Raw genomic sequence first — 13291 nt, 5'->3', positions numbered from 1 at the left:
TATTTAATATTTGCTTTTTGTAATCCATTTGTCAAATTGTATTATCTGCAGTGTGTACATGGCCAATGTATTTACTGGTGTGATTGCATAACTATAAAATATTTTGCTTTGTAATAAACAAAACCTGCTTGCATGTGTTGCTTCTGGTTAAAACAAGTCCTTGTTCTTACAAACTTTATGACAATGCACAGTGGGAGCACAGACATTTCGTATATTGCAATATACTTGTAAAAACAGTAAAAACTTATAAAAAAGGAACTAGGTGTTTTCTGTAAAAAAACTGTCTCTATGGAATCATTCCAGTCATAACTGGACAGGGCTGAGGCTGCGTGGGAACACAACGCTGTTATATAGCTAGGATCTATCATTTTTATAGCATCATTAATACAAGTTCTTAGGAGGGCTATAAGTAAGAGGAATCTCAGGGATGTATGACTTGAATCAGAGAGGGGCGGAGCCTTATCTAGAAGTGTTGTGATTGGTGTAGGGGAGAATGAGGTTCATTGAGGAGCTCAAAAAGTGTTGCTGGATTCGGAATAGAACACCTGCATACTACTGACCATCTTACTATTTGAGCCATGTAATAATAAAGCTGAAATACTAAGTACAGGATGGTAGTAAGCTATTCTGAATTTAGTTTTTGGGTCAATGTGATTTTGACATGTTCCTGGATCAACATCTTTAGTTGAACCTTGTACAACATTCCTGTCCAAAAAAAATTCCTGTCTTAACCCTACCCCTAAACCTAACCCTACCCATAAGTTACCCCTAAAATCAGAGGGAAAAGATAGGTGAATAAGAATGTAGAAGCCCCTAACACTTGTTGCAAGCCTAAACTTGACATTAACTATAAACTTTTCTCTCAAATTGATAGGTTGATTGGAATGTTGTTCCAGGATCAACACGGATGTTTATCCAGGAACATGTTCTACTTGTTGAAATCACATTCACCCTGTTTTTGGACTTGAAATAGTCACACGTTGGAAAGCAAAGATGGGAAAAACATTTCTAAACTGCACCACAATGCTATTGCCAGGGTGTTGCCATGTGGTTGCTGGGGTGTTGCTAGGAAATTATGTCACAGGTGGTTGGAGGTCTTTTATAGCCTTGTGGTGCAATTCTCTAATTGGCATGGAGCGAGGAGCGAGGAAGCTTCAGGAGCTATGAGCGATGATGCACAGGTGTGTCCTATGCGGAAGTCTTTCTTGTCGAAAACCTGATGCACGTATAAATTCACATATGTCACAATAATTTTATGTTTTACCTTTTTACATATTTAAACAGGGTATCTTGCTTTATTATTATACCTATATTATGAATTTCTTAAATAACCACACTTCAACTACGTAAGGGCAGATCAATGAGCGCAGCACGACTGATCAAGAATATTCCAATATTTAAATAAGATTTCCTTTGATTCCTCCATCCTCATTTTGGAAAGGAAATGAGGATGCACAAATTAGAAATGAGAAGCATGCCCTGTCTGGTCCACATTGCAGCTTATTTCCACCTAGACAGGAAGAGGCAGTGTGATTGACATGTGAATCAATCAATCACAGTTAATTTTGGTTGTATGTGCTGTTTAAGGAGGGTGGGGTTATCCAAAGTTGACAGCATAAAAAAATGAATTTACATTTTCCCCATAAGCCTTTTTTTTTTAAAGTCGCCAGTCACCACCAGCATTTATGATAATTTTCACAACAATTTCATGGCCCCCAGAATATGTTGTTGTATGAATATCTGAACGTGCAAAATATCAAAAGAAAGAACAGAGCCTCTGATTTAAAACAACAAAAATGTTTTATTCTAGCTTCAACACTTGAATGTGGGTAAGTTTTGTAAAAAAGTAACATTTTGAACAAAAAGCTGAGAAAATCCAGTGTACAATGTGCAGAAGCAATGCTTTTATCGCTTGTTTCTTCTCCTTTTTGCCTGTGTTTTGATCCGGAGACTCAGTACTCTACCATATAACATTGGAAAGCCGGACAATTCCATTAATAGGGCGGAAGCGTTGTCTCATAAATGATTGAAAGTTCAGTCAATGGCGGGAAAGAGTTAAAGGGAAAAAAATCTCAACAAACCGTTTTAAAGAAAACACCTGAAAAATCAAAAACTGTATACAGATTCTGTGATCAGAAGTTCTGTCTGTTCAACAGTAATAAGTAGAGAATATTTCACAGACATTACCTAAAAAAACAAAGTGTTCTGAGACATGTTCAAGCTCAAACGAGTTACATGATACTGTTTAATACATATTAAAGAGGGTTAAGGATTTGTTCCGAATTTTCCCACATCAAGTGTTTCTTGAAATGACACGACTAAGAGAGATGCTAAGATCAGAGAAATAAAATCTGGCAAGCCGCTATGGAAAAAAAGAGCATGCTGTTTCAAGTTCTTCACGGGATACAGAGGATATCAAGTGAGAAATGGAGGGAAAAGCACTGAGATTGTAAAACGACCAAATGTTCTCTATATGACACATCTGGAGGGTCCACAGGCCAAGTTCAATCTGCTCTATGCTGAGTTTTTGGCCCTTGCCAGGGTGTCTTACAGGGTGGGGCCATAATTTGCTTTGCTGTCCCCTTTGTCAAAGGAGATGGACTAAATTATCATCAAATTATATTGGAGAAATGATCCTCGCCTCACAACCAAACATAATAGCTGGTCGGAATCAAGTACAGCTGACCTCACTGTGGGGAACACGGTCCCTAGTGAAGTGTTTTTTGGAGACGGTTAGTTTTTGTTGGAAAAGAGGTGTCGTTGAACAACTGTAGGGGTTTCAGAACATTATCCACCATGAAATGAATTACTGCAGATCACAGGCTTTGGATAGGCCTACGGTCAAAATATTTCTTTCCCCTTTATTAAAAACTTCCTCGCTTAACTTGCTGAATCTTGTCATAATATTGCATAACATGTCTGCCATACTGTATTTATGGAGTTATATTTGTAGTCTTTGTTTGGATTGGTGCTGATTTTAAACTTAAAGGGATAATTCGAATTAAAGTATACCATCATTTACTCACCCTCGTCATTGCAATTGCAAACCTATGACTTCTTTTCTTCTCCAGGACACAAAAGGATATATTTAGTCGATCTTTTCTATGCAATTGCAATGAATATGGACCGGAGCTTTCAAGCTTCAAAAAAGATCTAAATGTACCATAAAAGCACCAAAACAGTAGTATATGACTTGTACACTATAATCCAAGTCATAGGCTTGCGTTAGGAACAGACAGAATTTATGCTCTTATTCCTTGATAATCATGCACTGCATTGAACAGAGTTGTGCTTCCCAAAAGCATTGTGAGCTAAGTTGATCATGGATTATTTAGGCCCTTTTTACAACTGGTATTAAGATGCGTTTTGGTTGATCGGATCACAAGTAGACAAAAAAACAAACACATTCCCAAAATCTAGAGTTTTAATCCATCTCTTTTGTCCACCTTTGACCACTTCTGTCCTGATTTATTCGACGGGAGGGGCTATGTGTGGGTAAATGTATGGTCTTTTTTAGATCTTTCAGGCTAATGGAAAAAATACGCTCATGCTATTTACATATGAACGTGAAAGGAGAAACATTAGTTTTTGCTCAGACAGCCGCAAGACCAGCTGAATGCGCTAAGTGTGTGTTAGAAATCAGGAATGTGAGAGAACATTGTGCTTGGTACGTTTTTCGTTTTCGTCGACACAGTTTATTTTTTCACAGTTACATACTTCCCATAATGTTCACGCATTAGGTCAGTACAGTAGATGGAGAGTAGGCGGTCTTTTGTGGCTGTTCGGACTCATTCGACCACAGGCGAATTTACACTACAAAAGCAATTCGGTCAAATGCGTTTTCGACTAACTCTGGAAGTGGTTGAAAGTGGACAAGTTCAAAATGTTCTAGACGCCTGTATTTAGCGTTGTCCACTTGTCATCCAATCGAGCAAAACATGTTTTAATACCAGGTGTAAACAGGGCCTATGATTCATGAACAAATAATTCATACTGGTTTTCTAAACTAAAACAACTAGCTTAAGTAATATGATTAATTTTTGTATTATCAATAGTGTTTTTCTGATAAATGCATCAAGGTGATGTTTAAGACTTTTTACATTTCTTAAACTTAAATCTCAGATGCCTTTGAATACTATAGTGCAAAAGTCATATGAACTACTGGTATGGTGCTTTTATTAAGCTTTGAATACACCCAGTCCTCATTTTCATAAATATTCACCTAAAAAGGGTTTTGAAATTGAAAAAAAAAAACAGTAAAAATCCACTGTGGTGGGTAACGCTGTCAAATCACTAGCCAATTTGGCGTCACTTACTGTTTTCTCACTTTGCAGGGGGAAGTTCGTGTAAGCAAAGTCTGCAAAAATTTAGTGCCAAGACTCAACTAGTGAGTCATCATGATCTTTTAAATACAGCGTATTGCGCAAAATCTGTGCATATATGGCTTACTTGAACATACACGTGACGTCACTATCCGCAAAAAAAATAACGGCGCGCTTGTTCAATTGCATTGAAGCAATAGCGAAGATTAAAAACCATTTGGTTAACAGAATCAGAAAAGACATTTTTATTTTCCAATATCCTACATGTTCTTTTTACTGTATGGATCTGTCCACCTAAAATAAATTTTTGGTGAAAAGGATGAGAATAAATGAGAAAGGGAGGAGATTGCTGGATGACAGGAATTTTTTTTAATAAGAAATTAATGTATGAAATCCAAATTCAAATCCAATTCCAAATCCAAAAATACAATATATATATATATATATATATATATTGTAAGCTGTGACGTAGTAAATCTGGTTCATTTAATCTTCTTTTTTGTTGGCTAGTAGAAGTTCTGAATGGCCAGTCACTTAAAAATGTAGTAGCCAAATGGTTGGTGGGTGAAAAGGCTGATTTCAAACCCTGCACCTAAAAATTCATCTTTTGCCATCATGAAAGTCATACAGGAATCGAACAACATAAGTATTTCTTCAAGTCCTTAAAATTCCAATACAATGTCTCTGTGGTCACAGATATTACCTGTGAGTTAGAATAAGAGACTGACTTTGGTTACCTGTCATTACAGACATTATTCCATCCTACAGGACAGTTTGAAAGTCACACCTGTTAGTACATATGTTCGTCAATCCTAAACACCGACTGTTTTAACGTAGCTAACATGTGGGAGTGTGAACCACAGCAGATCCTCTCCAAACGCGTGTTCACAGGCTCGCGTTCCCAGGTGACTGCAGGGAAACTGAACAAGGATGTTGGAATTCCATTAGAGCACAGTATTAGAGTTTTTTTTCCTTTTTCGGAGGAAACAAGTGACTTTGTCCTTGGTTAGATGTTTGTGTTTGTCGCTTAGAAACATGCTATTCAAAACAAAATGCTGTAATCTTTAGGGATGCAAAGCTTGTAAAAAAAAAGAAAAAAAAGTCTGATAGCAGGAAATTATAAATAGAAATGATTACACAATGATGAGAGAGTGTACTTACAATGATAATGATCAACAGACATTCATTCAAAGTTACAGAAATACAAAATCTAATGTCTAACACCATATGATTACGAGACTCAGAGCTGCTGTCAATGCCCACTAAGAATGTAAGTTATTAAAGTAATTGCATGCAGCCATAGGGACCTCGAGATAACAAAAGCAAGCTCATTTTCTTATATTAAAAGTTAGATGCAGAACTATTTTTTAAGCAGTAATGTTTTTCACACATGCATACAGTTAAGATAAATTATTAGTACCAGGCAAGGTTATAGATAAGGGTCAGTCGGTTTCAACGAACCCCTTACATTAACAAAACTCTTAGTGATAATTCCCTTACAATAATAAGGAGTTTGTTGCAACCAGGCCCAGAATTGTAAATATCCCTAAGTATTTACAGCTACAAGTGATACATATGTTGTATGAAATCATGAACTATTAAAGCTAAAGTGTGCAATGTGCCAAACTGAATTGCAAATTAATCAGTTTTTAAACAGGTTTGTCAAACACAGATAATCCCGCCTCATAGTCACACCATTGGTTTAGTCAATATTGCTATTTTATGCTGGCCTGTAAACTTTTTTCAATAACCTATTATATCACATGCCAATAAATAGTGTTTTGTTTGTAGATTAATACATATATGTCGTCATCTACAAGCAGACCTTTTTTGAATGGAACGAACTGAATGGAGAAAATAATTGAATAAAGGCCAGTTCACACCAAGAACAATAACTCTAAAGAATACTATATTACTTTAGCATTCACACCAAAGCAAGATAACAGTCTCTTTATTATAAGCACATGCTGCAGTTACGTCATATTCTACTTTAAATGCTTGAGCTCTAAATCCACCTACAATTGGGTGGATTATGATTGGCTATCAATCAATTGTTATCGTTTATCAGCTGGAAAAAAAATGTATTTTTCCCTTGTGTTGTTATCATAGTTTTGTGATGACAGCTCTCTGAGTGTTTGGCATGGTAATGGATATACCATTGTTGATACTGTATGCTTAGTCTTGGCAGAATAGATCTGCTACGCTGCTGCTGCTGTTGGTTATTGCTGTAAGTGTGGGACCTTTCTACTGCCAATACATACACAACACGCTGCTGTGAACAAGTAAGACATGCTGTTGCTGTACAAAATTGCATAAACAAATGACCGTAGCAGATCTATACAGGTGGAGCTGGGGAAGGTGGAGGGTTTCTAAAAGTGTGCTGGACTGCTACAGCAAATGATGACCAAGTAATTGAAGGTTGAGCAGAGAGCTCATTGGCTACTGATACAGCAGCAACCAATCAGCTGTGCCCGAGAATGACATACTTTTTATGAACTTTTTATTTGTGGTGTGGCCTTTTCTATTTTCAGAGAATTAGAATGATTATTTAAACTTAATATTTATTGTTATCGCAGGCGCCGATGTATGTTTCTGCCGGTGGGTGTCCACACTCTTGGCCGGTTCTTTCCATGAGTGTAATCGAGAGTCGCTCTCTCACTGATATACCTGATGATTGTTGAGTTCATGATGTAAAAATGCAATCATGTGAAAAATAGAAAGTACAAGCTTTTGTGCCAAGCTGTTATGTTGTAGTGCTAAATAATGGTAGAATTGAATATAACCTGCCACGACCCGATGTGAGATCCACCAATCAGAGAGGTTCCCAAATCTCAAACGATTTTTTGATTGGATAAAATGAAGATGCTCGGCCATTTTCGTCAGTGCTCAGTGTCCATGATCTTTATAGTTATTGTCCTTGGTGTGAATGGCCCTCAAACATCTCTTGTGTTAAACAGTTAATCAAATAATACTCTTAACCATGCTTAACATAACATATACAAGGGTTTTACAAATAGGCTGTTCAATTATATTTTTATATCGAAAGACACTTATGTACAATAAATATATTAATGCATTTAACACAATAAATTAATACATAATACAATTGCTTGCTCACTGCTCACATTAATGCTAGGTTCAGACTGCACAATATCAGCATTATTTTGGTACAATCTGTTTGGCTTAAGGTGTTGTGGTGGTTCGTAAAAGACAATGGGCGTTTTGACAATGGGCGAAACCCCAAAGTTTTGTGGGGCTATGGCAGCAATTCTCCTGCCTTTATGATGTTTCCTCGAGTGACTAACATGATAGAGTGAAAAAAAAAAATGCTGACAAACGATAGCCGGTGAGTACTGGAATAAGTAGCCATTGTTTTTCTTATGCTCTTGTTTCTGGAAGTCAGTCACTAGTTCCGCCTTCTCTATGACATCACGCACATCGCTAAAGACGGCAAGCAATGATTGGTCAGGAATTAACGTTTAGTCTGACATGTTTCTTGTACACGACACGACAGGAATTTAGGAATAAAAATTTCATATCTGTGCAAATCCGACACAGTGACTATAATAACAGACAGAAATATTGTGTACTAGTCTGAACCTGGCATAAAAGCCACAATTTTCTGTAAATCTGCTTTGAGGATTGTGAAAACCACTATACAAAAAAAAAAATGATAGGAGACAGTATTTCAAAATAATAACAATAAAAAAAAATATACACTCAAATATTTTTCTAATTAATTTATCTTATCAGGCCAAATCTGTTCTGACTTGTGCAATATAAAGTATAATTTTTCCTTTCTTTTTTTCTCTGTCCAAAGGAAAACTTGCCTTCCCAGAATTATACTGGTAGATCCAAAAATCCTCATATTTCATATTAATATTTCTCTACTATTTTCCCTTTCCCATCCATATCGTTTGTCTCACAGGTTAAATCTGTCTTGTTCTTCCTCTGTTCATGACGGTACACTCTCGTGCTTCCTGGCTTGAGCCGCGTTTAGGATTATGAGCAGTCAGTCATAAACCTCTGGGTTCATCCGACAGCGAGCCGCTATTTAGTTACATTTACTGACAGAGTCTCTTATTGATCCATTTAATATCTGGATGTCTGTCAAATTCTCAGCCCACGTCTCTCTGGTCATGTCACGCCCCTCTTTCATAAGTATATTTAGGTAAGTAATTAAATATATTGCAGGGTTGAGATGAAAGGGCCTAGAGTCCATCCAAGCTAGCACTTTTTGCATGAGAGCTCTGTGAATCTGGCACAGAGGGCCGTGAAAGGAAGGGCTGTCCAATATTCGCTCTGCTGAAAGAATTTTTCCTTGTTGAAGGTGTAGCTGTCTTTTTTTTTCTTCTATGAACTTAGTATGTAATACATGAAAGGGCCATGATGAATTAGGGAAAGTCTACAACACCACTCCCAAAAAGAACAGACGCCAGGTTTTTGCTTTCTCCCTTTTCTTTTTTGACAATCACTATAAATCTGAATCTTCTTGTAAAGGAAAGTGCATCTTTCAGGCTTTGAACATATTACACTGAACAATTATGAATCTCAGTGCTATTAAAAGAGCTGGGGGGGTTACAATTAATTCACTACAGTAGTAATAACTCAAAACATAATGTTAAGTTATACTTTGATGAGGTGAGTGATCGGAGCTGGCCGAGTCAACAGTCAGTTACAAAGTGTGAGGTCTGGCAGCGATTCTGAGAGGAGGGGAAAATATGAGCTAGCATGTTTGCCATCCTGTATGGATTTTGAACAAATATGCTGTAATTGTTGATGTAAGCAGAGCATAAACAGAAAGAGGTATAGCCATAATAACTGGCCAAGAACATTTGCTTATAAGCTTTGTCATAGTTTTCTCCATAGCTTGACTGCTGGAAATATCAGAAGCAAACCATACAAGCCAAAACTGCTCTTTCTAAACGTAAAATGTTGAAGAGGCACATTAGAGAAGGGCATATATATATATATATATATATATATATATATATATATATATATATATATTCACAGAAGTCATTACGCAGCTCTTAAATTTGATTACATTTGTTGAAATAATGCTGCGCTTAAATATAAAGGATGTAACTTTAAAACCAACTATTCCACGTCATTAATTTTGTGTGTTTTATGGTGACATAGGGCATGCAAGCTTAAAATAAATGAATAATTAGAAAATAAATAGATACACAGGAGGTTGTGCATCTTTTGGTTAGGCATGATATGAAGCGGAAATATGATAAGACATAGGCCTAAATAATAATAATAATAATATTAATAATTATAAATTAAATTAGTAAAATATTAGATAAACAAAAATAAATAATTAATTATTAAATGCCAATTAAATAATTATTTATAAATAATTCGTCCAACTAATGTGGTTAGCTTTAAACTGTTTACAGTAGCAACATATTTATAAAATATTTCACACATAAGCAAAATAAACCGCTCATAACATCAGAATTTAGAGATATATCTATCGGTTTTATAATACTGATTTACTACCACTGGCAAAACAGCTGATAATGTGAACCATCCACCCATTTAACATGCTTAAGTAAGATTATAATGATTGATTGCATTTATTTATATTATTATTATTTATTTTTTTAATCTGTTAAATCTGTTTTATCTGTTAGACTTTGGTTCCCATAGCTGCTGGAGCATGTTGCTAACAACAGCGCGGTTGTGGAAGTGATTCTTTCTATATGAACACAAATAATGATAATGTGTATGTTAAATCATGTCGCTTTGGAGGGTCTGCCAAGTCATTAAAATAGTAGTAAATATACTTTATCAACTACATTCTCAGTTTTAAGTTGGTGCGAAATACTTATTTATTATTTTGAAGTGAGAATGGGAACCTGTGCAGTCTGAGGTGAAAATCTAAACCCAGAACAGTATGTGCAGTGAGATGAATGAGAGGGGTGTTTCTGTGAGTGCTTCCAAATCCCCTCTGGCTGAAGGCCACCTGTTCTGTTCTCCTCCACGTGTTGATGGAGGGATCCCTTGCACTGGATCCGCATGATACCACACAACTCGCTCCGTCTGCATTGCATTTAATTCACAAGTTATTACAGTGCTCACAAGGCAGCGCTTTATTGATATTCCTCAGACATTAGGTCAGGGTTTTTTTTTTTTTAGGTCACCTAAGTTTTAAACTACTGCCTGAAGCACTCAATGTACACACTAAAATCAAACTTTCTTGTGAGCTACCCGTTTTTGGCTTTTTACTTATTTAAAAATAAGATTAAAGTTTGAAAATAAGCCATTATCTACCATAACCATGATTCAGGATGAGTAATGTGAAAGTTTAATACTCACATTAGTCAAAGTTTAGTACTTTGGGTTAGATGTTTAAAAACCTAAGCCTAAGCATGAACAATAGTAGAGACATTTGGCTCAATATGCAATTAACATGATTTAGAAACTTTTCTTACATGCATCCATTTAACCATAACCGGGTTTACTTTGCAAAGATGATGTTGCATGGTGTGTTGATGACTTGCTGAGTGTCATGAAAATGGCAAACATTTCAGAAGTTATCTAAAGAATTTAGATTTTTCGAGTTAATGAAAATTGAGTGTCACCAAGTTCAACTAATTGACCTATCTACTATGGTCTTTCTTAAAATGCATACTGAATTGTCAAATTACACCTATAGAGGATAATGTGACATTTTTATTTTAAATTTTAAAATTAACTCTGTTCTTTTAATCTCTTAAGCACTGATATTTGCTTTAGGAAATGCAAATGTCTTTTTTTTGTACATAGGCAAATAATCTTTTTTTTTTCATTTGTAATAGTTAAACTGCTTAGAGTGTTCTGTCAATCTTTCAACCAACTACAATATGATTTTGATGTCATATAGTTTTAAATGAAACATTTAACTGCACAGCTAACTGTCACGATTATGTTCTGTCTTGTCTGCACCTGTTCTCGTAAGGCCCTGATTAGTTTATCTTCTTCCACCTGAGTCTAGTTAGTTTCCTGTGTATGTTTACTCCCTGTTCTATTCAGTCCCTTTGTCATAATAAATAAATGTAAAGCACAACCACTCATAGCTTATTGTTTTTACAAAACAATAGCAACTGCAATATGATAAAAAACAACAATGTTCAATAAAAAATTATATACAATAGGGGTTTAACAATATATCGTGTCACAATATATCGCAATACAAAAATGCAACGATGTATCGTGGATAGTGACAATATATAAATAGTACAGTTCACCCATAATAAAAATTACTATGTGAGAGTTTTCAGAGTTATTATATTATATTATATTATAAAACTACTATAAAGTTTTATAATTTTATATTACTATAAAACTACTATAAAAAATGTATAATGTTGAATATAATGTATATAAACAGCCCATTCTCATCCCTAGGCGTCATGAAACTGACGCCTTGGGAATCATTTTGACCATGCTTCAATATTCGACGCTTTAGGCACCCTTTAGCGTCAGTTACATGACGCGATCCTAGGGCGTCATCTTACTGACGCTTTACCTTTAACGTCAGTTAGATGACGCTATCTAATCCTAACCCTACCCCAGACCTAAACCTACCCGCGTCATCTAACTGACGCTTAGGTAAAGCGTCAGTAAGATGACGCCCTAGGATTGCGTCATGTAACTGACGCTAAAGGGTGCCTAAAGCGTCGAATATTGAAGCATGGTCAAAATTGTCATTTTAGTGACGCCTTGGGGTGAGAATGCGTTGATATAAATGCAATTGGGGAATATTTGTTGGTCCTGATAATGCCAAATGCTTATGTTGTTACCAGTAAAAAATTACCTATATTACTTTAAATATATCTAGTCAGTGATGGTGCAAGCATATTCGTCTAAAATAATTCTGTACTTTCAGCTTCAGAATCAGCAATATTTTTATTCTGATGTCACCATTGTCCTGTGCATTGGCTTACCAGCACCAAGTCCAACCGTATTCATTTATACCCACAATGTAATGCCAAATTTATATTTTCTGTTAACCTTTTACCATATGTCTTGGGGTATCGCAATAATATCATATCGTGAGTTCAGTATCGTGATATGTATTGAATCGTGACATGAGGGTCTTGTTACACCCCTGATATACAAGTATACATATATAATGTACAAGTATAAAAATACGCAGCTTTGTGGTCCTGGTCTTATACCCATGTGTAATTGAGGCTCCAGAGCCCATGCCACAACTCATAAAGCGAATGCTAAATCACTGACTCACCTGCCATAGAAACTGGTTCAAATCCAGCACTTTCCTGTTTGGTCTCCAAACCTGTTTTCCTTGGAGTTCCATTAATAGACTCATGGCTTGGCAAAGAAGGATAAGAAGACAGACTCTTTGTGCCAGGCACGTTTAGATTTGATGAGGATCAAGCTAAGTGAAGTGTGTGAAAAGTTTCCCTCCAGGTGTTATTTAGCTTGATAAGAGCAGTCCAGCTTCACAAACTGCCAGGAAAAGTGTGGAGGGGTTGACTCTAACATACAATAAAAAGAAGAACAAATCAGTAATGTGGTAAATGTGCTTCTCATTATGCAACAGGCATGTTTCATAAAAAAGGAGAAGGAAAACAGTTTTAACTGGGAAGGACACCGGTTTTAAATCTCTGATTAAGGAAGCAGAAAGATCTGGAAATGTAGAGTGAGATGGAACCGGTCTCAGCCCCATCCTACCCTTGTTTACTTCTGACAAATGCGATTTATCACAGTCACATAGCCAAAAAGGAGTGATATGGCTAATGTGACCAGAGTGATAAATTGAGCAAATGAAAGATCATAATCAACATCAAGTGCTCAAGAGAGCGCTCCTGTGCTCCCAACACTCCCCAAAAGAATCTGCTCCCTCGCTGGTAAACCACAGATGCATGCTTTCAATCGTACTCATCAAAACCAACAGTGATTTGCTTAAAGGAATAGTTTGCTCGAAATTTGGACATGCTTTACTCACCCTTATG

At 36.1% G+C, this 13291-nt stretch overlaps 1 long non-coding RNA gene across 1 annotated transcript in view; it reads right to left on the bottom strand.

The window, feature by feature from the left end:
• Positions 1-12801, bottom strand: part of LOC143723373 (uncharacterized) — a 58488-nt gene extending 45687 nt beyond the window's left edge. The window contains exon 1 of the long non-coding RNA XR_013197096.1: positions 12562-12801. This is a non-coding gene — a long non-coding RNA (uncharacterized LOC143723373). The remainder of the gene's footprint in view (positions 1-12561) is intronic.
• Between the last annotated feature and the right edge of the window lie 490 nt (positions 12802-13291).

The sequence above is a fragment of the Siphateles boraxobius genome, unplaced genomic scaffold, assembly GCF_051911475.1.
Source record: "Siphateles boraxobius isolate OS27281-9 unplaced genomic scaffold, OSU_SipBor_1 7, whole genome shotgun sequence".
NCBI classification, from domain to species: Eukaryota; Metazoa; Chordata; class Actinopteri; order Cypriniformes; family Leuciscidae; genus Siphateles; species Siphateles boraxobius.
The sequence above is the reverse complement of the archived record's forward strand: the minus strand, read 5'-3'. Positions and strand labels throughout refer to the sequence as shown.